The 27,627-nt window shown below is 42.0% G+C and overlaps 1 protein-coding gene across 6 annotated transcripts in view; it reads left to right on the top strand.

Moving 5' to 3' along the window:
• prickle2b (prickle homolog 2b) overlaps positions 1-27,627 on the top strand; it is a 293,554-nt gene that overhangs the window by 107,162 nt on the left and 158,765 nt on the right. Inside the window, exon 1 of one of the 6 annotated variants that reach the window (XM_043708273.1) lies at positions 21,304-21,321. The exons of the other annotated variants lie outside the window; for them this stretch is intronic. The gene's annotated coding sequence lies outside the window, so the exon portion shown is untranslated. Of the gene's footprint in view, positions 1-21,303; positions 21,322-27,627 lie in introns of those variants that run through there. 6 annotated transcript variants of the gene reach the window in all.

The raw sequence follows: 27,627 nt of genomic DNA, 5'->3' as shown, positions 1-27,627 counted from the left end.
GCCTCCTAGCAGAGAGCTTTAGGGAACATCTCTGGGACACCCGCACCAATCCACCAAATCGCCCCGTGGCTCAACATTTCAACTCCCCCTCCCACTCTGCCGAGGATATGGAGGTGCTGGGCCTCCTCCACCGCCGCTCCCTCACCACCAGGTGCCTGGAGGAAGAACGCCTCATCTTCCGCCTCGGAACACTTCAACCCCAGGGCATCAATGTGGATTTCAACAGTTTCCTCATTTCCCGTTCCCCCACCTCATCCTAGCTTCTAACCTTCAGAAACTCGATCCCCTGACCTGTCCGGACTTGTCCGACCTGCCCAGCTCGTTTTCCACCTATCCACTCCACCCTCTCCTCCCTGACCTATCACCTTCATCTCCTTCCCCACTGACCTATTGTACTCTATGCTACTCTATCCACACCCCCACCCTCCTCTATCTTATCTCTCCATGCTTCAGGCTCTCTGCCTTTATTCCTGATGAAGGGCTTTTGCCCGAAACGTCGATTTTGCCTGTCCTCGGATGCTGCCTGAATTGCTGTGCTCTTCCAGCACCACTGATCCAGATCTGGTTTCCAGCATCTGCAGTCATTGTTTTTACCTGGGAGATAGGTATAAGACAGATGTCAGAGGTAGTTTATTTACTCAGAGAGTAGTAAGGATATGGAATGCTTTGCCTGCAACGGTAGTAGATGTGCCAAGTTTAAGTGCATTTAAGTCGTCATTGGACAGGCATATGGACGTACATGGAATAGTGTAGGTGGGATGTGCTTCAGATTAGTATGACAGGGCGGTGCAACATCGAGGGCCGAAGGGCCTGAACTGCGCTGTAATGTTCTATGTACCTGGTACTAGTTAACCTACAGAAGGGTTTATACCAGCTGTGTATAGGTGAAACTTGTGAACTATTAATTTAAATAGATGGGTATTAGAGGACTGTAGTTTGGACGTACCAATTTTCTTGCCTCACCTTTCAGTAATTTTTCCTGGTACAAACATTTGGAACCTAACACTGCATTATTATATTTTACGTGTTAAAATGTGTTTGCCAATATAAAGAAAGGTTTCATCTGTGTGCTATGTTCATGTATTTTCTAATAAAGAATAAGTTTACAACTGGTTATACATAGTTCCCAGAAAATGGCTCCCTCCAGAGTTTTGATATTTGAAACCCACAGCAAGCAATTTTTTGTTCAATGGCAAGCAAAAACGATTTTGCCTTGCTTTCAGAATAGATGCTTTCCATAGCCTTCAGTAAATGGTCAGACAGTCGAAACCCATCATCTTCTGATGTTTATTCCATGTCCGTAACACAATACATAAGCAATATAGTTCACGAACATATTTTTCTGACGGTATATAGTATATTATTATCATTTTAATATATTTGAAATGTTTTAAAACCTCCTCTCATCTGTAATTTGCAATCTTGTATTTTCAAATTGTTGCTTTCCATATAATACATCACTTTGACAATTATTATCAGTGTGCCCGACAAATAACATTCAAAATCGTATGATAATACAATATTGTAGGAATGTGTTGCTGTATGGAGGAAATTATGCATTAAGGAAACTGTTTCATATTTTTCAAGTAAGGTTTGTTCTGCAAATTTATTGGTATTTAAACTTACCTGGTATCGTAGTTTGTGTTACTATTCAGTGGAAATGCTTTTCGTAAAAGAAATGGTAGTTTGTATGTTACATGCTAAAGAGATATGTATTCTTCATGTAGAATTGTAATTAAAATTAGGTTGGTGCAATTTGATGTTAGGCCTCTTTTTAAAAACACACTGTGGAGAGAATGTGGCAAATTCAAGGTATCTTTCCTATAAAATGTCTGTTGAAAGGAATTTTCAAAAAGCCTAAGACTTGATCTCGGATTATGGTTTCTGTCATATATTTCCACAGTGGGGAACAATATTTTTAAGTAGTGCAATGGTATAAGTTTCACACATTCAAGTTAATTTCACAGAAATTTTCAGCTCTCCGTTAGTAAATAGAAATAAAACTATATGAACTGGACATGAGGTTAAGAAAAATTGTATCAACAAACAGGTCAGCTGGCTGTATGCCTAATAGGCTCATTTCCCCAGTGTTCCTGCAAAACTTGCACTCCTATATGAAAGAGAAAACTGTTAAACTCTGAGGCAATATTGAATGTATTAGTTACTTAAATTCAGTATCTTCATATGCTCCTGAGCGGGAGGAGATTGTCAAATAAATGATTAGTTGATTCAAATTGAGATGGGTTTTGTGCAATTGCAGAATCCTAGAACCTCCTGGTTGCATCAGAGAGCTGGAAGAATTTTCCAGAGAATTCCTGATCAGTCAACAATTGTTTTCTTATGATTTGGTTTGCTACCCTTTCCAAGAGACAATAGGTCTGACTTATCAAGAGGTAAAACCCAAGGGGTCAGGTGGAACACTGATTTTTACACTGCAGCCCAAACCAGCATGTCAGTTTCCTAACTGGTGGGTTCATTGAAACAGAACACCACATTTATATAGTGTGGGAAAACGTGTGCAATATCTGACTGATGGTAGTCACTTTATATCCTATTTGGATGTTTAAAGTTTGTTTGATCAGAATTCTTAACATATTGGGAATTGTCATGGATTTGTTAATGATTCTGTTGATGGCTTTTAATCTTAGCTAATATTTGAAATCTTCCAAATTTCACTAGAAACATTAACTCGGATTGTTCTCCAGAGATTGTGTATTTACAGCAATTTCTGTTTTTATTTTTGCTTTCCAGCATCAGCAGTTCTTCCAGTTTTTAAAATTTGGGGACTAAGTTGGCTGCCGTATCTAAAAAGCGTTACTATAATCTAGCATAGGTATTGCTGTATTCAATGTAGTCATGGAATAAAATTTGAAATTTTGGTATTTCAGCAATTCAAGTTGCCCTGGTGAGTAAGGCTTTCAAATTTGTTTTTAAATGGTAATGCGGTAAGTCATTACAGTAAAAGATTGCAGTTTATGTAATAGGCCCATACCTTCATCAAAGAACTACATCACACAACACTGTTGCTGTGGAAACAAAAAAAAGACTAGCTGTAACCATAGCAATGCCTTTATGATGCTGTTGTTGCCTCTTTTGTTATGCATAAAGCTTGAAGTGTCACTATCTGTATCAGTGTTTTAACAAAATTATGATTAATGTTAATTTATTTTCATTTGTTTAAAAGCAGTCCACTGATGCTGTTGTTGAGAATAACTTCACAGCAATACAGATTCCAGCCTTGTAAGAGGGCTGAGGCAATTCAGAATTGAACCAATGGAAATGGCAATCAAAATCATGAACAAGGTTATGATGTTTTGGAAACTGGCCTAATTGGAAATAGCCAAATGTGGATGTATAGTACAGGAAAGAGATGTGTGGTGATAGTCACTTCCACAATGATAAATTCCAACATAAATGAAATTGAATAAATGCAGACTGCTTGAGAGTGAGTTGGCTCAGCTAGATTACGTTTCGTGTTAGATGGGGAAAAAAATACAGGGAAGATATAATCTGGAAGTCAGATCATGTATTAAGAAGTAGATCTTGGTGTTATATTAAATGCCACAATCTAACTAGTACAATAAAGATATGAATATAAATGAACATTTTACAACCAACAATGTAAAATGTGGCTTCTAGGAAAATAGCTCTGCCAGGATAATGTGGAACATCAAGAACTAATTGCAGTAACTTTGCATTTTCTGCCACTAGGTGTCTGCAAAATGTTTCTTTATAATGAACAGACTAAAGTCCTTCGTTTCAGCTCATGAACAGGCAGGATAAAGAGGAATAAGTTGCACTATGAAGCAGGTGTATAGGGCTCTTGTGGTGCAGTGGGTAATGTCCCTATCTCGGAGCCAGGAGGCCAGCATTCAAATTGCTTCTGTTCCAGAGGTGTGTTATGACATCTCTGAACAGGGCTGTATACAATGACGCTAACAGCATGGGTTCAATTTCTGCTGATGGCTAATAGATGAAAACATAGTGTGGGTAATTTGGTAATGGAGCAAATAAAAATGTTCAATTGTGTGTAAGAGCATTTCTGAATATTAAAAAAAACTCATGGCTGGCTGACAGCCATGCTGGTCTGAACTCCCCCAGTCTCATATAATCTTGGAAGCTAAATAGACTCAGACCTGGCTAGTACTTGGATGGGAGACTGCCTGTGAATACCAGACTCTAGGCTTTAGGGTTTTGTGAGTAGGAGGTATGGGTTCAAGTACTGCCTGTAAAAATATATCTAAACAGGTGAATTATAAATATATAATGAAACTTATCGGGAGCTCTTATAGTGCAGTGATCATGTCCTTATCTCTAGACCAGGAGGCCTAGATCAAGTACCACCCACTTTGGATATCTGTCACAATATGTCTGAGTGGGTTGAGTTAAAAAATCTTACATTCATGCCTTAACTTGTTGCAGTGATAGTGTCCCTTCCTGTGAGGCAGAAAGCCCAGGTTCAAGACCTATTTGCTCCAAAGATGTGTAATAACACCTTTGAACAGATTGAATAGGAAATTAAACTCATATAATCCTAGATTCCCTACAGAGCAGAAAAAGCTGTTCAACCCATCAAGTCTGCATCGACCTTCTGCAGAGCATCCCACCCAACCCAGACCCCCACCCTATCCCTGTAACCTTGCATTTACCATGGCTAATCTACCAAGCCTGCTAACCCGTGAATACAATGGACAATTTAGCATAAACATCTTTGGAGCGTGTGACGAAACCAACACAGACACAGAAAACATGCGAACTCCACACAGATAGTCACCCAAGGCTGGAATTGAACCCAGGTCCCTAGTGCTGTGAAGCAGCAGTGCTAGCCAGCGAGCCACCATGCCTCCCACTTTACTTTTATAACAAAGCTGGCTCAACAGAAGTGAAACGGTAAAAGGATGTCTTTTTTGTGTAGTCTTCAATCCCTTTAAGGGTAGCTGGTGAGCATGCAGAGATTCTGAAAAGCTGGCAAAGTTCTGCCCAGTTTTGAAACAGTTTCAATTAAGATTCTGCCTTCAGCATTAGAGATTGATTTGCATAAGTAGTGTGTCTACACCTGTTTTAGGTTTCCAATATATTAACTGGCCACTCATTCTCCAAACCTCATTTCCTGACAAAAACAGCGGGTAATATTTCATTTATTCTATACTTGTTTTAATTATGTGTCAATAATCATTGTTCTTGTCACTAAAATAAATGTAAATATGCTATTGCCCATGAAAACCAACACATTTCCTGGAGTATATTATCAGTTACTTAAACCTAATCAGAGCTTTAAATTTATAAAATGGCTTTGATTTGGGTTCATCAGTCAAAGCTTGGTGAAAAATATGTAAAATTGCTATGGAGTTGTGTATGCTTAAAATTATTTGTAAATGTTTTTCAACTACATGAATCTCAGTGAATCTTACGGTTTAACACCACTCTCTTCTGTCTTTCTGCACCCTTCGCACCTCCCCCCCCCCCCCCCCCCCAAACAAATATGGCAGAACTTCTAACGGAGTGTATACACCTCTGAAATTAGACCACTAAAAATGTTCCTATCATTATGCAGCCTAGCAACAGCCTGATGCATGCAGGCAGGTCATGTAATATATACACTGTTGAGCTCGCATAGTTGATGGCTCTTTGCCAGTCTTCAGACCAAACTGCTATAAAGCCAATAATCTAGATGCATACATGATTACTTATGACAGATGTAGCCTTTCATAAAATAATTGTTCTGTGGAGAATTCTTTATGGTGATCTGTCTTTCCAGCCTTTGACAGGCAAGAGTTTGGAAATATATGTCCTGAAATATAAAATAGAATTTTACAACACTTTTTTTCTGTTTGTGTCTGAACAAAATTTCACTGGCATTACATTGTAAGAAACCTATTTATGGTGTTGTTTAGATGACTCAATGTTCTTCTCTTTCGGTTCCTGCTCGCGCTGCTCTTAGTTCATGATTGTGTTTGGTTATCTTTGCACCAAATAAAGATAACAGATTACAATGTTTTACAAGGCATTGCGGTATGTTGTCATCTTGAATGCCTTCATCATTGTGCACGATAAAGTTGTTCCTGATAAGTGAAAACTTCACTAACTATTGTTTCTGCAGTCACAAGTTCTGCTGTGCCAAGATCATGACACTGCATCACGTGTGCCTAATTGTAACTGTTACAGGGTTGTCAAAGATATTAGGGGTGAGAGCTTCACAGAGCAGCCAATTTTCTTGTTGAAAATAAGAAATTTAGTGGTGCTGAGTGCTCCACCTGTTCACTGTACCTTTGGCGATGTCAAGAATTTGAAATTTTAACAACTAATAACAAACCAATTTTTAACAAACCAAAACTGAAAAATAAAACCAAGGACTGTGGATGCTCTAAATCTGAAACAAAGAGTGTCACTGGACAAGAAAGGTCACTGGACTCAAAACACTATCTCTGCTTTCTCTCCACAGATGCCATACCTGCTGAGTTTCTCCAGCACTTTATTTTTATAAGAAAGCTGTTCGTGCTTCCAAAGTAAATACTCAGAGTTCTGTAGTGGCCTGTCTAGTGGATCATGAGGAAAGTTTTACTGCCAAGAACACAGGTTCAGACTGGGTGGAGGGTAAAAGTTATTGATGTGTTTACAGTAGAAGCACAAACCAGTTCCAATTCCGTATATAATGGGATGTGCTTGGGTACTGATGAGAAACAGATTCCCTGAGGTTAGGAATTTCCACTTGGGTGCCTGTATGTTCCAGTGCAAACACATCTGCAGTAAGTGTGTTTTTTTTATCCGAGCTGTTGGTGTTACCGGACAAGTCCGATCCCAGACTGAAATCTGGCTTCATTGATTATGTTTTGTTTTTCTTTTGATTTAAATTAGGTGGTGTCTCACTGGAATATGAGCATGCAAAGTTACAGTATTGATTTTAATCATAAAACCAAGTTATAATGTAAGATAAATTAAAATATAATATACCAGACTATTTACGTATATTGCGCGTTTAAAGATTTCAAGACTACCAGTAAAAATATAATCCAATTAATTCAAAAAGCACCTTTCTACAGCACTCATGCCAGAGTGAATTCTCTATCAACCCAATCAGTTTTAATTTAACTGTGGCTTCAATTGTTGTGGTTCTGTTCACCGAGCTGGGAATTTGTGTTGCAGACGTTTCGTCCTCTGTCTAGGTGACATCCTCAGTGCTTGGGAGGCTTCTGTGATGTTTCCTCCGGCATTTATAGTGGTTTGAATCTGCCGCTTCCGGTTGCAACGGACAGCTGGAACTGACAACCGGAAACGGCAGATTCAAACCACTATAAATGCCGGAGGAAACATCACAGAAGCGCTTCACAGAAGGCTCCCAAGCACTGAGGATGTCACTTAGACAGGGGGCGAAACGTCTGCAACACAAATTCCCAGCTCGGCGAACAGAACCACAACAACGAGCACCCGAGCTATAAATCTTCTCAAACTTTGTGGCTTCAATTCCCAGCCTTGAGAATCTGATAGCATCTGTTGAGCCTTCAAAGAACTGAGCTTACTTTCTCAGCTTCTAATGACACCTTCAGGGTTTTAACCAAACACTCTGACCTGGAACTTTAACTAAACTTCATGATTTTTTAAACTATTCTAAATGATCTTCCTTAGAAGCAACCTTTATACGCATCTAGCTTCAGTAAAAACAGAAACTGAAAATGAACTTTTTTTTTACACCAAGCTATGGGTGTTTCTCCAAATCACTTTATTACAAATAAATTACAGGGGCCCTGACCCAATTTTTAAAATTCCTTTCTGGTCACAGTAGCGATGCCAGAAGTCTGGAGGACAGCTAATGTGGTTCTACTTTTCAAGAAAAGTGATAGGAATAAACAAAGGGAATACAGACCAGTCAGCCGCACACATCAGTGATTGGGAAGCTTGTGCAGGAAATTTTGGAAGAGAAAGTTAATCTCTGCTTTGGAGGCAAGGTTTGATCAGGGAAAGCAGCCTGGCTTTGTCAGAGGGAGGTCATGCCTAATACATTTGATTTGAAGTTTTCGAGGAGGTGATCAAGGTGTAGATGAGGGTACTGCAACTCATTACAAATGCAGTGGACAATTGATGGATGTGGTGTACTTGGATTTCCAGAAGGCATTCGACAAGGTGTTGCACAAAAGGTTGCTGCATAAGATAAAAGACACAGCATTATGGGTAATATATTAACATGGAAAGAAGTTTGGTCAACGAACAGAAAGCAAAGAGTCGGGATGAATGGTGTCCTGGCCAAGTTCACCAATCTCTATAACTGTCTCCGATTTTGCATGGTACAGTTACCATATCAGGTACTGATACATCCAAACAGAATGCTCTTGATGGTGCACCTATAAAAGTTGGCAAGAGTATTCACCATCATGCCTGAGGAAGAAGAGACATTGTTGGGTTTTTGTAACCAGTGCATCCACATGAAGAGTCCAAGAATATTGTTGTTGATGACCACTCCCAGGAGCTTGACACTCTCCACTCATTCCACCTCTGTGCTGTTAATGTGTAGGGGGACATGAGTAACATCCTGCCGAAAGTCGATAATGAGTTGCTTGGTTTTGCCGGCATTGAGAGCTAGGTTGTTTTCAGTGCACCGTTTTTCCAGGTCTTCCACCTCTGGTCTGTAGTCTGTGTCGTTGCCATCTGGGATTTGACCGACTATGGTGGTGTCATGAGCGAACCTGTAAATGGCATTAGTCTGGTATTTGGTGACGCAGTTTGAAACACTTCAACCCCAGGGCATCAATGGAGACTTCACCAGTTTCCTCATTTCCCCTTCCCCTACCTCACCCCAGTTCCAAACTTCCAGCTCAGCACTGTCCCCATGACTTGTCCTACCTGCCTATCTTCCTTTCCACTTATTCACTCCATCCTCCTCTCTGACCTATCACCACCCCATTCACCCATTGTATTCTTTGCTACCTTCTTTCACCACCCTCCGTTTCCTATCACCTCCATCCCCACTCCCATTCACCTTTTGTACTCTATGCTACTTTCTCCCCAGCCCCACCCTCCTCTTATTTATCTCTCCATCTTGCAGGCACTCTGCCTCTATTCCTGATGAAGGGCTTTTGCCTGAAACGTCGATTTTCCTGCTCCTTGGATGCTGCCTGAACTGCTGTGCTTTTCCAGCACCATTCTAATCTAGAATCTTATAGAGGTTTACAAAATCATGAGGGAACAATGGATAGGGCGAAAATGTCTTTTTCCTAGGGTAGGAGACTCCACAATTAAAGGGCATAGGTTTAAGGTGAGAGGGGAAAGATTTAAAAAGGCCCTGAGGAGTAACTTGTTCATGCAGAAGGGGGTGCATGTATGGAGTGAGCTGCCAGAGGAGGTGGTGGAGGCTAATATATTTACACCATTTAAAAGGCATCTGGATAGGTACATCAGTAGGAAGGGTTTAGAGGGATATGGGACTGGATGAGATTGGGATGTCTGGTTAGCATGGATGAGTTGGACTGAAGGATCTATTTCCATCCTGTACGGCTCTTTGACTCTATTTATCGGAAGAAAGAAATTAAAGTATGAGGGGAAGCTTGCCAGAAATATAAAAGAAAATGCCAGATGAAATGAACAAATAATTTACTTTTGTCTTCACTATAGAGGATACAAAAACATTCCAGTAATACCTGTAAATCAGGAAGTAAAAGGGAGAGTGATGAAATTGCAAATGTTAAGGGAATGGTACAATGCCAACTGATAGAGCTGCAGGTTGACAAGGTGAAGTAGTCAATGCACTTATGTAAATTCTCCAAAATTTAATGGATTCTGATAAGTTCTATCACACTGAAAAGTAGCAACTATTATTTTTCTTTTCAAGAAGAGAGAGAGGCAGAAAATGGGAAACTATATGCCACTTAGTTTGATGTCTGTTGGGAAAGGTGTTAAATTGGTCATTGAGGAATTATAACTGTTTCTTGGTAAAACTGATGTGGAGCTGCCGGTATTGGATTAGGTTGGACAAGGTCCAAAGTCACAGACATTAAGTTATAGTCCAACAGGGTTACTTGAAAACACCTAAAGAAGGAGCAAGTCTCCAAAAGTTTGTATTTTCAAATAAACCTATTGAACTGTATCCTGGTGTCCTATGATTTTTGACCTTGGTGAAAATGAAGGTAATCAGGAAAAATGAGAATAAAAGTGAAATCCTTTTTAACCAAAAACTAGAGATTATCTTGAAGAAGTAACATGTTGTGGATAAAGGAGAGCTTTTAGACATCTATTAACTTTGATTTCTATGTGAGCTTTGGCAAGGTGCCACATAAAAAGTCATTGCATAAAGTTCATGCTTTAGTGGATAACATATCAGCATGGTTAGAAGATTGGCGGCAGAAAACAGAGTATAAAAATAACTGTCTTTCTGATTGGTAGTGACAAATGGAGGTTTGTACTGGGACCTCAATTTTTTACAATTTATATCAGTAACTTAAATGAGGGGAGCAGAGGCAGATGACACAAAGATAGGTAGGGAATTTTGTTATGAAGAACACACAAGGAAGTTGCATACTCATGAATATATTGAGTGGGTGGGCAGAAAATCTGCCAGGTGAAGTATGATTTTGGGCAAGCTATTCACTTAGTCATAGAGATGTACAGCATGAAAATGACATTTTGGTCCAACTTGTCCATGCTGACCAGATATCCTAAATTAACCTAGTCCCATTTGCCAACATTTAGTCCATATCCCTCTAAACCCTTCCTATTCATATACCCGTTCAGATGCTTTTTAAAAATTGTCATTGTACCAGCCTCCCTCACTTCCTCTGGCACCTCATTCCATACATGCACCACCCTCCGCATGAAAAAGTTGCCTGTTTGATCCTTTTTAAATTTTTCTCCCCTCACCTTAAACCTGTGTCCTCTAGTTTTGCACTCCCCCACCCTGGGAAAAGGCATTGTCTATTTATCTTATCCATGCCCCTCATGATTTTATAAACTCTATAAGATAAACCCTCAGCCTCTGATGCTCCAGGGAAATTAACCCGAGCCTATTCAACCTCTCCTTCTAGCTCAAACCCTCCAACCCTGGCAACATCCTTGTAAATCTTTTCTAAATCCTTTCCAGTTTCACAACATCCTCCAATTTCATAGAGACCAGAATTGCACGCAGTATTCAAAAGTGGCCTAACCAATGTCCTGTACAGTCCAACATGATCTCCTAATTCCTGTACTCAATGCACTTATCAATAAAGACAAGCATACCAAATGCCGCCTTCACTATTCTATCTACCTGTGACTGCACTTTCAAGGGACTATGAACCTGCACTCCAAGGTCTCTTTGTTCAGCAACACTGCTCAGGACCTTACCGTTAAGTTTATAAGTACTGCCCTGATTTGCCTTTCCAAAATGCAGCACCTCACATTTGTCTAACTTTGGAAGGAAAAATAAAAAAAACTTACATGGAGAACAACTGCAGAATTCTGAATGCTGAAGGATCTAGGTGTTTTCGTGCATGAGTTACAAAATGTTAGTTTGCAGGTACAGCAAGTAATTAAGAAGGATAATGGAATGCTATACTTAATTATGAGAGGAATTGAACAGAAAAGTAAGGAGATTACACTTTAGTTGGATAAGGCATTGGTGAGACCACATCTCAAATACTGTTTGCAGTTTTAAGGAAGGAAGGAAGTAAATGCCTTATAGGTAGTTCAGAGGAGCTCTGTTAGATTGATACCTGGAAATGAAGGTGAGATTGTCTAGTGGTTCAACTGAGTATTAAAACTTGTCATTGTCCCATCTCATAAACCTCACTTAATAAAGTTATTACCACACTTCTCTGAAACAAACGTCTGGCAGGGAGTGCTGAGGTTGGTACAGCTATTTTCAAGCTTTTGACGATTTCAGTTTGACAGGACCCAAATGGGAGGTGATTTGGATACTTGTTGATTCCATATCAAAAGTAGGATTCTTTCATTATCCGTGACAATAGTGACATGCTGCAGTGGAATCAGCATCTGCATAGCAGGAGAGCTTTTGAAGTGGAGGAGGGCATGGAGAATCATCACTCACCTTCTCAGGAGAATAATAGATCCATTGCTAAACCACTTAGATTGTTGTCAGCATTTCCTCATATTGCTGGTTTACCTTGAAGGAAGTTTAGTAAATGAAATACTATTGTGCACTCCCATCACCATTGCCAGCTGCCAATCCTGCATCTGCGCTAAGCAGTTCTTTAAATACATTCATTCTACATGCATTTATGAATCCCATTGTGTATTGACATTGATCACCAAAAAAGTCTAAGGGAAAAATAAAATCAGGAGATGCTAAGTCGAAATGCAAAGTAAATCTGGCAAAGTTTGTCGAGAGAGAAATAAATTGTCAAGTCAATGGATCTTGGTTAAAACTTAAGAGTATTAGGAATTGTACAGGAACACGAGAAGAGAATGAAAGATCTTCGATAAAATGAAAAGCAGAGGTGACTAAATATTGAAGTGAGTGATCGTACAAGGGAAAAAGGGATGCTAATGGGATGTAAAGAAAAAATATTTGGACAAGGTGCTTGTATGAAGTACAGAATCATCAGCAGCAGCTGTCGTTCTAAAAATAAGGGTCAAGGTTTTGATTTTAAACTGAAGCACTCAATATTGCACCTAGTCAAAAGGTGAGTTGCTGTTCAAGTATTCATTGAGTTTCATTAGAACAGCTGAGAGGTAAAGGACAAAGAGATCATAATGGCAGTGGACAGACAACTAAGATGATAAGCAACTTAAAGTTTGGAGTCATGCTTTTAAAATGATTTCTTGGATAGATGCCTTCAGACTGGAAAGTAACAAATGTAACCCTCTATTCAAGGGTGGAGAGGATGAAAACAGGAAACAATTGGCCAGGTAACTTAATTGGGAGAAAGTGAGGACTGCAGATGCTGGAGATCAGAGCTGAAAAATCTGTTGCTGGAAAAGCGACGCAGGTCAGGCAGCATCCAAGGAGCAGGAGAATTGATGTTTCGGGCATAAGCCCTTCTTCAGGAATGAGGAAGGTGTGCCAAGCAGGCTAAGATAAAAGGTAGGGAGGAGGGACTTGAGGGAGGGGCGTTGGGAATGCAATAGGTGGAAGGAGGTTAAGGTGAGGGTGATAGGCCGGAGAGGGGGTGCAGGCGGAGAGGTCGGGAAGAAGATTGCAGGTCAAGAAGGCGGTGCTGAGTCCGAGGGTTGGGACTGAGATAAGGTGGGGGGAGGGGAAATGAGGTAGCTGGAGAAATCTGCATTCATCCCTGGTGGTTGGAGGGTTCCTATGCGGAAGATGAGGCGCTCTTCCTCCAGTCGTCGTGTTGCCATGGTCTGGTGATGGAGGAGTGTGAGAGGGAGTTAAAGTGTTCAGCCATGGGGCGGTTGGGTTGGTTGGTGAGGGTGTCCCAGAGGTGTTCTCTGAAACGTTCCGTAGGCGGCTTGTCTCCCCAATGTAGAGGAGGCCACATCAGGTGCAGCAGATGCAGTAAATGATGTGTGTGGAGGTGCAGGTGAATTTGTGACAGATATGGAAGGATCCCTTGGGGCCTTGGAGAGAAGTGAGGGGGGAGGTTTTACATTTCTTGCGGTTGCAGGGGAAGGTGCCAGGAGTGGAGGTTGGGTTGGTGGGGGCTGTGGACCTGATGAGGGATTCATGGAGGGAGTCGTCTTTCCGGAACGCTCATAAGGTAGGAGAGGGAAATATATCCTTGGTGGTGGGGTCTGTTTGGAGGTGGCGGAAATGATGAAGGATGATACGATGTATCTGGAGGTTGGTGGGGTGGTAGGTGAGGCCCAGTGGGGGTCTGTCCTGGTGGCGATTGGAGGGGCCGGGTTCAACGGCGGAGGAGCGGGAAAAGGAGGAGATGCGGTGGAGAGCATCGTCAACCTCGTCTGAGGGGAAATTGCGGTCTTTGAAGAAGGAGGCCATCTGGTTTGTTCAGTATTGGAATTGGTCCTCCTGGGAGCAGATGCGGTGAAGGCAAAGGAATTGGGAATATGGGATGGCGTTTTTACAGGGGGCAGGGTGGGAGGAGGTGTAATCTAGGTAGCTGTGGGAGTCTGCCGGTTTATAGTAAATGTCCGTGTTGAGTCGGTCACCCGAGATAGAAATGGAGAGGTCTAGGAAGGGAAGGGAGGAGTCTTAGATGGTCCAGGTAAATTTGAGGTCAGGGTGGAAGGTATTAGTAAAGTGGATGAACTGTTCAACCTCCTCGTGGGAGCACGAGGTAGCGCCGATACAGTCATCGATGTAGCAGAGGAAAAGGTGGGGATGGTGCCAGTGTAGCTGCGGAAGATGGACTGTTCCACATATCTGACAAAGAGGCAGGCATAGCTGGGACCCATGCGGGTGCCCATGGCTACTCCTTTGGTTTGGAGGAAGTGGGAGGATTGGAAAGAAGTTGTTCAGAGTGAGGACCAGTTCAGTCAGTCGAAGAAGGGTACTGGTTGGTTCGGTGAGAAAGGAAGAAGCGGAGGGCTTTGAGGCCTTCGTGATGGGGAATGGAGGTGTACAGGGACTGGATGTCCATGGTGAAGATAAGGCGTTGGGAGCCGGGGAAGCGAAAATCATGGAGGAGGTGGAGGGCGTAGGTGGTGTCCCGAACGTAGGTGGGGAGTTTTTGGACTAAGGGGGACAGGACCGTGTTGAGGTATGCAGAGATGAGTTCGGTGGGGCAGGAGCAGGTTGTGACAATGGGTGGGCCGTCAGGTTTGTGGATACGGGATTGTGGGACTATGAGGTTGGAGGCGGTGGATGGGAGATCCCCTGAGGTGATGAGGTTATGGATGGTCTTGGAGATGATGGTTTGGTGACCTTCTTCACTGTCCACTACACCTCCAATTTTGGTGTCATCTGCAAACTTACAAACTATACCTCTTAAGCTCACATCCATATCATTTATGTAAATGATGAAAAGTAGAGGACCCAGCACAGATCCTTGTGGCACTCCACTGGTCACAGGCCTCCAGTCTGAAAAACAGCCCTCCACCACCACCGTCTGTCTTCGACCTTTGAGCCAGTTCTGTATCCAATTGGCCAGTTCTCCCTGTATTCCATGAGATCTAACGTTGCTAACCAGTCTCCCATGGGGAACCTTGTCGAGCGCCTTACTGAAGTCCATGTAGATCTTTCCCCTCTCACCCTAAACCTATGCCCTCTCGTTCTGGACTCCCCGACCCCAGGGAAAAGACTTGGTCTATTTGCTTTATCCATGCCCCTCATAATTTTGCACACTTCTATAAGGTCACCCCTTAGCCTCCAATGCTCCAGGGAAAACAGTCCCAGCCTGTTGAGCCTCTCTCTATAGCTCAAATCCTCCAACCCTGGCAACATCCTTGTAAATCTTTTCTGAACCTTTTCAAGTTTCACAACATCCTTCCAATAGAAAGGAGACCAGAATTGCATGCAATATTCCAACAATGGCCTAACCAATGTCCTTACAGCCGCAACATGACCTCCCAATTCCTGTACTCAATACTCTGACCAATAAAAGAAAGCATAACAAACACCTTTTTTACAATCCTATCTACCTGCAACCTTGTTGAACACCATAATGAAGTCCATATAGATCACATCTACTACTCTGCCCTCATCAATCCTCTTTGTTACTTCTTCAAAAAGCTCAATCAAGTTTGTGAGACATGATTTCCTATGCTCACAACCATGTTGACTATCCCTAATCAGTCCTTGCCTTTCCAAATACATGTACATCCTGAGCCTCAGAATTCCCTCCAACAACTTGCCCACCACTGACGTCAGGCTCACTAGTCTATAGTTCCCTGGCTTGTCCTTACCACAATTTTTAAACAGAGACACCACATTAGCCAACCTCCAGTCTTCTGGCACCTCACCTATGACTAACGATGATACAAATATCTCAGTAAGAGGCCCAGCAATCACTTCCCTAGCTTTCCATAGAGCTCTAAGGTACACCTGATCAGGTCCTGGTGATTTATCCACCTTCATGTGTTTCAAGACATCCAGCACTCTCCTCTGTAATATGGACATTTTTCAAGATGTCACCATCTATTTCCCTACATTCTCTATCTTCCATGTCCTTTTCCACAGTAAATACTGATGCAAAATACTCATTTAGTATGTCCCCCATTTTCTGCGGCTCCACACAAAAGCCGCCTTGCTGATCTTTTGAGGGGCCCTATTCTCTCATCAGTTTTCTCCTTAATGAATTTGTAAAAACTCTTTGGATTCTCCTTAATTCTATTTGCCAAAGCTATCTCATGTCCCTTTTTTGCCCTCCTGATTTCCCTCTTAAGTGTACTCCTACTGCCTTTATACTCTTCTAAGGATTCACTCGATCTATCCTGTCTATATACCTGACATATGCTTCCTTTTTCTTAACCAAACCCTCAATTTCTTTAATCATCCAGCATTCCCTATACCTACCAGTCTTTCCTTTCACCCTAACAGGAATATACATTCTCTGGTTTCTCGTTATCTCATTTCTGAAGGCTTCCCATTTTCCAGCCGTCCCTTTACCTGCGAACATCTGCCCCCAATCAGCTTTTGAAAGTTCTTTCCTAATATCGTCAAAATTAGCCTTTCGCCAATTTAGAATTTCAACTTTTAGATCTGGTCGATCATTTTTTATTACTATTTTAAAACTAATAGCATTATGGTCACTGGCCCCAGAGTGCTCCCCCACTGACATCTCAGTCACCTGCCCTGCCTTATTTCCCAAGAGAAGGTCAAGGTTTGCACCTTCTCTAGTAGGTACATCCCCACATACTGAATCAGAAAATTTTCTTGTACACACTTAACAAATTCCTCTCCATCTTTACCCTTAACCCTATGGTAGTCCCAGTCTATGTTTAGAAAGTTAAAATCCCTTATCATAGCCACCCTAATTATTCTTAGAAATAGCTGAGATCTCCTTACAAGTTTGTTTCTCAATTTCCCTCTGACTATTGGGGGGGTCTACAGTACAATCCCAATAAGGTGATCATCCCTTTCTTATTTCTCAGTTCCACCCAAGTAACGTCCCTGGATGTTTTTCTGGAATATCCTCTCTCGGTATACCTGTAATGCTATCCCTTAACAAAAATGCCATGCCCCCTCCTCTCTTGTCTCCTTTTCTGTCCTTGCTGTAGCATTTATGTCCTGGAACATTAGGCTGCCAGTCTTGTCCATCCCTGAGCCACATTTCTGTAATTGCTATGATATCCCAGTCCCATGTTCTTAACCGTGTCCTGAGTTCATCTGCCTTCCCTATTAGGCCCCTTGCATTGAAATAAATGCTGTTTAATTTATTAGTCCTACCTTGTCCCTGCTTGCCCTAACTATTTGTCTTGCTTCTGTTCTCAACTGTACCAGTTTCAGATTGATCTCTTTCCTCACCATCTCCCTGGGTCCCAACCCCCCCCCCTACCTTACTACTTTAAATCATCTCGAGCAGCTCTAGCTAAATCTCCCTGCCAGTATATTAGTCCCCTTCCAATTTATGTGCAAACCGTCCTCCTTATGCAGGTCACTTCTACCCCAAAAGAGGTTCCAATGATCCAAAAATGTGAATCCTTCTCCCATACACCAGCTCCTCAGCCAGGCACTCATCTGCTCTATCTTCCTATTCCTGCCCTCACTAGCTCGTAGCACCAGGAGTAATCCAGATATTACTACTCTCGAGAATCTCCTTTTTAAATTCCTGCCTAACTCTCTGTAATCTCTCTTCAGAACCTCAATCTTTTCCCTTCCTATGTCGTTGGTTCCAATGTGGACAATGACCTCTTGCTGGCCCCTCTCCCCTTGAGAACATTCTGCACCCTCTGAGACATCCTTGATCCTGCTACCAGGGAAGCAACACACCATTCTGATTTTTCGCTGCTGGCCACAGAAACATCCATCTGTACATGATCGGGATAAACCTACATAAACCAACTAGCATTAATATAGCTATGACAAAGGTACACTTGTCCAGTTGATCCCATAATGTTCTCACTAAATCTGGGGACTTGTGTCAAATTTGGTAGAGGTGCCCCACAAACCAATAAAGGCACAGCCTGTCATAATGTTACTCCTAGAACCAGTGTTGAAGATATTTTTACCACCATCCCTGGATTATGCCATGTGCAGCTGGTAGTACAGACTAAGTACAGTTGGCAGCATAGTGATAGAAAGTCAAGAGGGAGTGGCTGTGGAAATACCATTGGCATGTCACCTATCAAGTCTCAGGTCACCAAGTCAGACAAGGGGAAGGAAGCCTCCTGATGATTACCCCTTATAAATCGTGACTGATTAATCAATACTGCATGTTGAAGCCACTTGAATGAAGCACTGAGGATAGTAAGGGCACAAAAAGGTTTGTAGATGGACATTTTAGTATCATCAGGAGTGTAGGTTTTTGTTAGTTTGGTAATTGCACTAATGGTAAAACAGTGTTTACAAGGTTAACAATTCAAACTTCAATGTAATGCTTTCGAGGTCTGACAACTCATCCTAACCTGATGAACATAAATCCATCTGGAAAGATATATGTTATTGTCTGTTGCACTTTTTGATAATTTGATTGTTTAATTACAGCATTCTTTCACTCATTGTCACTGCACAGCCATCATTATTGAAATGTTCTTTCTCAATCTCTTTGTGTGTGATTAGTAAGTATTGGTCTGATCTGGTTTTTGTTACTTCACAATATAGCACTATGACCATAAGTAATTTTGCATGATATTGGCTAGTTGTATATTTTAGAAACATTTGCTGGTATCTGAATAATTATATTTGTATTCCTCATGCAGCGTTGGTAGTTCTTTACCAGTACTCATGGTATAATCTCTTTCTTTCTCCTTTGGCTTTGAAGAAGAATGTCCTGTGTCAAGAGGTCCTAAGATTTCATAGATAATTGCTTGCCAGGCAAAGTTGTTTGCACCTGCATTTTGAGCGTAAGTTGCGCTAGAGATGATGATCTTTACTCTATTAGTGTTTCATGAAATGCAGCAATGAGATACTAAGGTGACAATGTGATGAACGTCACTCCCCTGTATAGTGCATATCTTGAAATAGTTTGCCAATGTACTGTATTCTTTTTCAGATTTTATCTGTTCTGGCATGGAAAACTGAAAATAGCACTCATCATATCAGCGTCACACTCTTCTTGCTAAGCTGTCGAACAATGGAATCTAAGTAACCTATCATAATAATGTAATCTTTGCTGCATTGTGAACAGGTTTATTGCTACTTTTTTTAAGGAATAGATGGAACATGGTATGGATGTAGAAGTCCTGTATGCTGCTGGGATTGATACATTTGGCGTGCCTCATACATTCATGAGTTGTTGAATATCCTGATTCATCCTGAACAGTACATTTACATGCTAGCTGTCTTGTGCATTCAATATGCATTTAACACCTATTCTTACCCGCTGTAACATGTAACATAACATCTTGCTGTAATACATTGGTATTCATCGGGTTCATACTGACTTTGACTGAAGTGTAACAAATTAACCTTGAGAATAAAAGCAAAATGCTATGGAAACTAAAATAAGAATAGAAACTGCTGGGGAAACGCAGCAGGTCTGGCAATATTTGTGGAAATAGAAGCAGAGTTAATGTTTCAAATCCAAAATGACTTAGTCTGTATTCTGAATATGAGTAGGATTGGACTCAAAACATTGTTTTCCTCCACAGATATCACCAGATCTGCTGAGTTTCTCCAGTAATTTCTGTTTTTATTATTGACGATATCTTCAACGTTGTAGTATAGAGTGTCAGCACCTTGATCGAGAGGAATACCTTGGTCTTTGTGTGAGTTTCATAAACTGCTTGACCTAAGGGGCAACTTTTTCATGCAGAGGGTGGTACTTGTATGGAATGAGCTGCCAGAGGAGGTGGTGGAGACTAGTACAATTACAACATTTAAAAGGCATTTGGATGGGTATATGAATAGGAAGGGTTTGGAGGGAAATGGGCCGGGTGCTGGCAGGTGGGACTAGATTGGGTTGGGATACCTGGTCGGCATGAACGGGTTGGACCGAAGGCTCTGTTTCCGAGCTGTATGACTCTATGATTAGTGTTTAATCATTCTAGTACCCTGACTTACATTTCACATCAGAGTTGCACTTTGCAGATTATTATCTGATTCAGTTGTGTCACATGACCCATCTGCTACTGTGGGTGTGGCTTGAATCTTCTAAATTATGACTAGATCAAGATCTGTGATTACTGATAGTCTAGCAATACTGGTCCATTTTTATCTCGCAGGTACCAGATTTCAAAAAAGTAAGATGACCCTGTATATTGGCACTGTAGTGTGATTCTGCCAATGCATGGAGTTGGTGATCCATTGTATGCTGTGAGATGGTTTCTTGTATTACCATGGAGTATATTGCTGTGATGCATGTTTTTCAGGATATATAGTGACGCTACTTCCAAATAAATCTTTCATGGATCTTTCTGAGCATCTGTGGAAAGACTAGGTATGTTAATTATGTGGTGCCTCTTTCAGGGAAGAGACAAAAAAAAACTGCAGATGCTAGAATCCAAAGTAGACAGGCAGGAGGCTGGAAGAACACAGCAAGTCAGGCAGCATCAGGAGGTAGAGAAGTCAACGTTTCAGGTGTAAACCTTCTTCAGGATTGGTGGGGTGGGTGTAGGGGGAGCTGCAGATAAAGGGGGTGATTGGGGTAGGATGATGAAGTGGGGATAGGTGAAGACAGATACAGGGTATTACCTGGTTCGTTAATGGAAGGAATGAATCTGGTGGAAGGGAGGAGGAGGGCTGGAAAGGGAGTCAGGTGAGTGGGAAGGGAGGTTATTTAAAATTGGCGAACTCAGTGTTGAGTCCTCTGAGTTGTAGGCTGCTCAGGCAGAAGGTGAGGTGTTGTTCGTCCAATTTGCGGTTTGGTGGTTCCTTGTGGCAATGGAGGAGGCCAAGGATGGTCATGTCGGAAAGGGAGTGGGAAAAAGAAAGCAACATTCTTGGAGGTTTTTTCCTATGGATCATCTATAACTTGATCTGTAAAATAGAACTGCATATGTTATTTGCACAGTTATCATTGAATGTGTAATCCATAATGAAAGTGTTTGCTGTCAATTTCTATTTCCAAAGTTTTTTTCAGAAGTAGAATGTATTGCACAAAGCTCATTTATTTGTTTTACTGGCTTTGTTTCTCTCATTTTAACTTGCTTTTGTTTACTTTTATCTTTTAATTTTCTCTTTGTTAACCTATTAATTGTTGTTATCTATTAAACTGCTAATTCAAGAGAGAGTTTTATCATTTAAGCTTTGCAGGCTTGTAGTTGCATGTTTTTACCTAGAGATGGCATTTACACTGAATAAGGAATGATGATGTCACATGGGTTCTATTCTTTTCATGATCTGAAGAAAGACTGGTGGAATTGTCCAAAGTCTGAACACAGGTAAGACTTTTTTAATGTAGAAAATGACTTAAAGTTTTCCAATGGTGCGTTTTCCTTTAGAAGGGCTTTGGAGCTATGGTTTTAGAACTATGTAACTGCTGTATTTCTGGTGAATTGGATGAGTGGGCTCGTTTTTTTCTCAAAAAAGATAGGAAGTATAATGCTGACTGAATAACTTTTAGTTTTGCTTGTATTTGTAATATCAACTTTTTTTCAATTTTTAAGTAATGGGACCTAGTAATTTCTTAAATGTTGAAAGACATTAGATTTTCCACCGTAGAACATCCTAGACGGCCGCCTCCTTCAAAGACCGCAATTTCCCCTGCCACATGGTCAACAATGCCCTCCAGCACATCTTCTCCACTTTCTGCACCTCAGCCCTTGAATGCCACCCCTCCAATTGCAACAAGGACAGAACCCCCTGGTCCTCACCTACCACCCCACCCACTCCGGATGCATTGTATCATCCGCCACCTACAAACAGACCCCACCACTAGGGATATATTTATCTCCCCACCATATCTGCGTTTAAGAGAGACCATTCCCTCTGCGACTCCCTTGTCAGATCCACGCCTCCTACCAGCCCACACCCTACTCTTGGCACCTTCCACTGCCAACGCAACAAGTGCAAACCTGCGCCCAGACCTCCCCCCTCACTTATGTCCAAGGCCGCAACGGATTCTTTTACATCCGACAGACGCTTACCTGTATTGCCACACATGTTATCTACTATATCCGTTGCACCCAATGTGGTCTCCTCTACATCGAGGAGACAGGATGCCAACTTGCGGATCATTTCAGATCGTTTCATTAACCAACCCATCTACCCCATGGCTGAACACTTTAACTGTCCCTCCAACTCCATCCAGGACATGCAGGTTCTAGGCATGCTCCATCACCAATCCCTAACCACCCAGCACCTGAAGGAGGAATGCCTCATCTTCCACCTTGAGACCCTGCAACCACACGAGATCAATGTAGATTTCACCAGTTTCCTCATTTCCCCTCCCCCACCTTATCTCAGTCCCAAGCCGCTATCACATTCCTAGCAACCTTTCCCCAGCCCCATCCGACCCTCATTTATTTCTCAGCCCCTGTGGCCCACAAGTCTCATTCCCGATGAAGGACTTATGCCTTAAATGTTGATTTTCCTGTTCCTCAGTTGCTGCCTGACCTGCTGTGCTTTTCCAGCAGCACGCTTTCAACTCTGATTTCCAGCATCTGCAGTCCTCACTTTCTCCATAAAGAAATTAGCTCTGTCTTGGTATAACTACAGATTAGTACAGCTGTATATACTCTCAGAAACTGGTGTTGCTGGTTGTCCTTATTCTCTGACGTCCAGAGCTGTTGTTCAGTTGATTATTAATTAGTTTTCTAAATGTCTGCCACCAAGCACTCGGAGTCTCTTTTTTTTGGATAGTCTCCACTGCTAACAACTAATCTACCTACCATAGCCATATCCATTTATGAAAGTATTATTAGAATGATTTTGGCCCGTCTTCATATTGAAAGCTCTCTGTCACGCTGTGTGGCACTATCAGTGCGCAAAGTTGGATAGAATCAGAACTATTAGCTTAGGACTGGCATCAGCACCAGCAGAATTGTTTTCCTCCATAATTTGTAAACTCATGGCTCAGCATACCCTTCGCTCCACCATTACCATGCGACCAACTGTGGTTTCAAAAATGACTGGATGTTGAATTGAAGACGTTTTCTCTAGAAATTGCCATAGCCCTTGATAAGCTGTTTCATTAATTCTGCAATATTGGTATCAATCCAAAATGTGGAAGATCCGCAGGTATGTCTGGTCCACAATACACTAGATAAATTCAAACTGAAAAATGATTATCCCATCCCACTTTCAACCATCTGCAAAGTGATGGAAGATTTCAATGTAAAATGCTGTCAAGTGGCATTTGCTCACTAGTAACCTAATCAGCGATACTCACTTTATTTTCTGTCAATACCATTCAACTCTAGACTTCACTCCAACTTTGGTCTAGTTGTAGACAAAAAAAGCTGAATTCCTGACATCAGGGAACATTAATTGCCATCTACTGTCATTAAGGCAGTATTTAATTAAATGTGTCATCAATGAACCTGAATAAAGTTGAAGTAAATTGGAGTCATTGAGAAAAATCTCCACATCTTGGAATCACAGCTCTTGATTAGCTTGGATTACTTACAGCATGGAAACAGGCCCTTCGCCCCAACAAGTCCACACTGACCCACCAAAGCGCAACCCACCCAGACCCATTCCCCTACATTTACCCATGCACCTAACACTACGAGTAATTTAGCGTGGCCAATTCACCTAACCTACACATTTTTGGACTGTGGGTGGAAACCGGAGCACCCGGAGGAAACCCACATAGTCAATCGCCTGAGGCGGGAATTGAACCCAGGTCTCTGGATCAGTGCTAACCACTGTGCCACCGTGCCGCCCACAAACCATAGCAAATAATTGTGGTAGTTGGAGACCAATAAACTCAGTCCTAAGACATCACCATGAGTGCCTCAGAGTAGTATCCTAGACCTGTCATCCCTCCGTCATAAGGTCAGATACAGGGACATTTGTGATTTATGCAATATTCTGTCCCACTTGCAATGTCATAGAATCATGCAGAAAGATGTTGTTTGACCCAATGACTCTGCACCAACCCTCCAAAGACCATCTCACCCAGACCCAGACCCCACCACCTCTGCCCCATAATCCTGCATGGGTTCTTTTTTGCATAGCCAGTCCACCTCACCAGCACATCTTTGGACTGTGAAAGGAAAGAGTTGAAAAGTGTGATGCTGAAAAAGCGCAGCAGGCCAGGCAGCATCCGAGGAGCAGGAGAATTGACGTTCCGGACATAAGCAAACTAGAGCACCAGGAGGAAACCCATGCAGACATGGGGAGAATGTACAAACTCCACAAAGACTGTCGTCCAAGGCTGGAATTGAACCCAGGTTGACATTATGTCCTTCTAATCAAAACAAAATATTTTCTCCAACTTTATGCGGATGATTTAGCCACTTATCCTCATGGGCATTATGATTAAAGGAATACCAGCATGTATTTTTCATGCTGTGGATAAAATACATACTGTGTTAGAACAACCTACAATTAATGTGGGGTGGTGGGCACATGACTCCCACGTAACTGAAATACTTGTCCAAGTTAATGTACATTCTCATCTAGTCGGTGATGGAAAGCTTAATTTCCATGTAATGTCCCTAGGCATTGGGACAGATTTGGATTTGGTATTTGTTTTACACCCACCCTTATTTGATGCTCCAGTGACCTGGCAGGTTAAATTGGAAATACCCCTACTTGTATAGTGTCATAGAGATGTACAGCATGGAAACAGACCTTTTGGTCCAACCCATCCATGCTGACCAGATATCCCAACCCAATCTAGTCCCACCTGCCAGTACTCGGCCCATATTCCTCCAAACCCTTCCTATTCCTGTACCCATCCAAATGCCTCTTAAATGTTGCAATTGTACCAGCCTCCACCACATCCTCTGGCAGCTCATTCCATACACGTACCACACTCTGTGTGAAAAAATTGCCCCTTAGGTCTCTTTTATATCTTTCCTCTCTCACCCTAAACCTATGCCCTCTAGTTTTGGACTCTCCGATCCCAGGGAAAAGACTTTGTCTATTTATCCTATCCATGCCCCACATACTTTTGTAAACCTCTATAAGGTCACCCCTCAGCCTCCGACACTCCAGGAAAACAGCCCCAGCCTGTTCAGCCTCTCCCTGTAGCTCAGATCCTCCAACCCTGGCAACATCCTTGTAAATCTTTTCTGAACCCTTTCGAGTTTCACAACATCTTTCCGATAGGAAGGAGACCAGAATTGCACGCAATATTCCAACAGTGGCCTACCCAATGTCCTGTACAGCCTCAACATGACCTCCCAACTCCTGTACTCAGTACTCTGACCAATAAAGGGAAGCATACCAAACGTCACCTTCACTATCCTATCTACCTGCAACTCCAATTTCAAAGAGCTATGAACCTGCACTCCAAGGTCTCTTTGTTCAGCAACACTCCCTAGGACCTTACCATTAAGTGTATAAGTCCTGCTAAGATTTGCTTTCCCAAAATGCAGCACCTCACATTTATCTGAATTAAACTCCATCTGCCACTTCTCAGTCCATTGGCCATCTGGTCAAGATCCTGTTGTAATCTGAGGTAACCTTCTTCGCTGTCCACTACACCTCCAATTTTGGTATCATCTGCAAATTTACTAACTGTACCTCTTATCCTTGCATCCAAATCATTTATGTAAATGACAAAAAGTAGAGGGCCCAGCACCACTCCTTGTGGCACTCCACTGGTCACAGGCCTTCAATCTGAAAGACAACCCTCCACCACCACCCTCTGTCTTCTACCTTTGAGCCAGTTCTGTATCCAAATGGCGAGTTCTCCCTGTATTCCATGAGATCTAACCTTGCTAGTCGGTCTCCCATGGGGAACCTTGTCGAACGCCTTACTGAAGTCCATATAGATCACCTCTACTGCTCTGCCCTCATCAATCTTCTTTGTTACTTCTTCAAAAAACTCAATCAAGTTTGTGAGACATGATTTCCCACAATTTGTGAGTCCCTCTCTCACTGCACACCCCAGGTCATCTCTTCTGTACCTCTACGATGATTTCCCACACACAAAGCCATGTTGACTATCCTGAATCAGTCCTTGACTTTCCAAATACATATACATCCTGTCCCTCAGGATTCCCTCCAACAACTTGCCCACCACCGAGGTCAGGCTCTCCGGTCTATAGCTCCCTGGCTTGTCTTTACCGCCCTTCTTACACAGTGGCACCACGTTTGCAAACCTCCAGTCTTCCGGCACCTCACCTGTGACTATCGACAAGACAAATATCTCAGCAAGAGGCCCAGCAATCACTTCTCTAGCTTCCCACAGAGTTCTCTGGTACACCTGATCAGGTCCTGGGGATTTATCCACCTTTAACCGTTTCAAGACATCCAGCACTTCCTCCTCTGTAATCTGGACATTTTGCAAGATGTCACCATCTATTTCCCTAGTGTCTATATCTTCCATATCCTTTTCCACAGTAAATACTGATGCAAAATATTCATTTAGTATCTTCCCCCTTTTCTGTGGCTCCACACAAAGGCTGCCTTGCTGATCTTTGAGGGGCCCTATTCTCTCCCTAGTTGCCCTTTTGTCCTTAATATATTTGTAAAAACCCTTTGGATTCTCCTTAATTCTATTTGCCAAAGCTATTTCATGTCCCTTTTTTGCCCTCCTGATTTCCCTCTTAAGTGTATTCCTACTGCCTTTATACTCTTCTAAGGATTCACTCAATCTATCCTGTCTATATACCTGACATATGCTTCCTTTTTCTTAACCAAACCCTCAATTTCTTTATTTTTCTATGAAGAATTGGTTAAGAAAACAACAGTATTCTGTTTTTCTTAAATACTTTGTCATGTTTTGAACAATATGTAGAGGCCCACATAATTTATGCTGCTCCCAAATTGTGATAGTTGCATTTCATTTGGTTTAAAGCAGCATAACGATTTGTATTTGTATTTGGAAGTAGTCAGTTACTATTTGCAGAGCAATCTAACATTTATATACTACTATAGTACCTTTTGTACAGTATGTCTTTGCAGAAAGAATATATTAGCTTTCTGGTGGCACATTGGCGCAGTGGTCAGCACTGCAGCCTTACAGCGTTAGGGACCTGGGTTCAATTCCAGCCTTGGGCGACTGTCTGTGTGGAATTTGCACGTTCTCTCCATGTCTGAGTGGGTTTGCTTCGGTTACCTCCCACAAAGATCCAAAGATGTGCAGGTTAGGTGGATTGGCCGTGCTAACTTGCCCGTAATGTCAGGTACATTAGTCAGGGGGAGGGAGGGGGGGTGGTGGTTGCTCTTCAGAGGATCAGTGTGGACCTGTTGGGCCAAATGGCCTGTTTCCACACTGTAGGGAATCTAATCTTTTTTATCTTAAACAAAAACAACTCTAAAACTGAACCACATGGAGAGTTACACAGTTTATCTCCTCTTCATGGTATTGTATTTAGTATTGTAGTAGATCAGCAAAAATGCAGGAATTGCATTCATCTGCTGTGGAAATAAAAATTTGCCTGTAAGCAATATTGCTTGCAGGATGTATTACAACAATTAAAACCATATGTGGAGAACTGATCATTTTGAATTCAGGGCTGGTAAACTACGTACAGCTGTCAGGATTAAAGGTGCTCACGATTTAAATTTTGTATGCTTTATTTTTCATTTTTTAAAATACTAAACAGTAGTTGTGGTTTTAAACATAT

The sequence above is a fragment of the Chiloscyllium plagiosum genome, chromosome 18, assembly GCF_004010195.1.
Source record: "Chiloscyllium plagiosum isolate BGI_BamShark_2017 chromosome 18, ASM401019v2, whole genome shotgun sequence".
Classification (NCBI taxonomy): Eukaryota; Metazoa; Chordata; class Chondrichthyes; order Orectolobiformes; family Hemiscylliidae; genus Chiloscyllium; species Chiloscyllium plagiosum.
The sequence above is the reverse complement of the archived record's forward strand: the minus strand, read 5'-3'. Positions and strand labels throughout refer to the sequence as shown.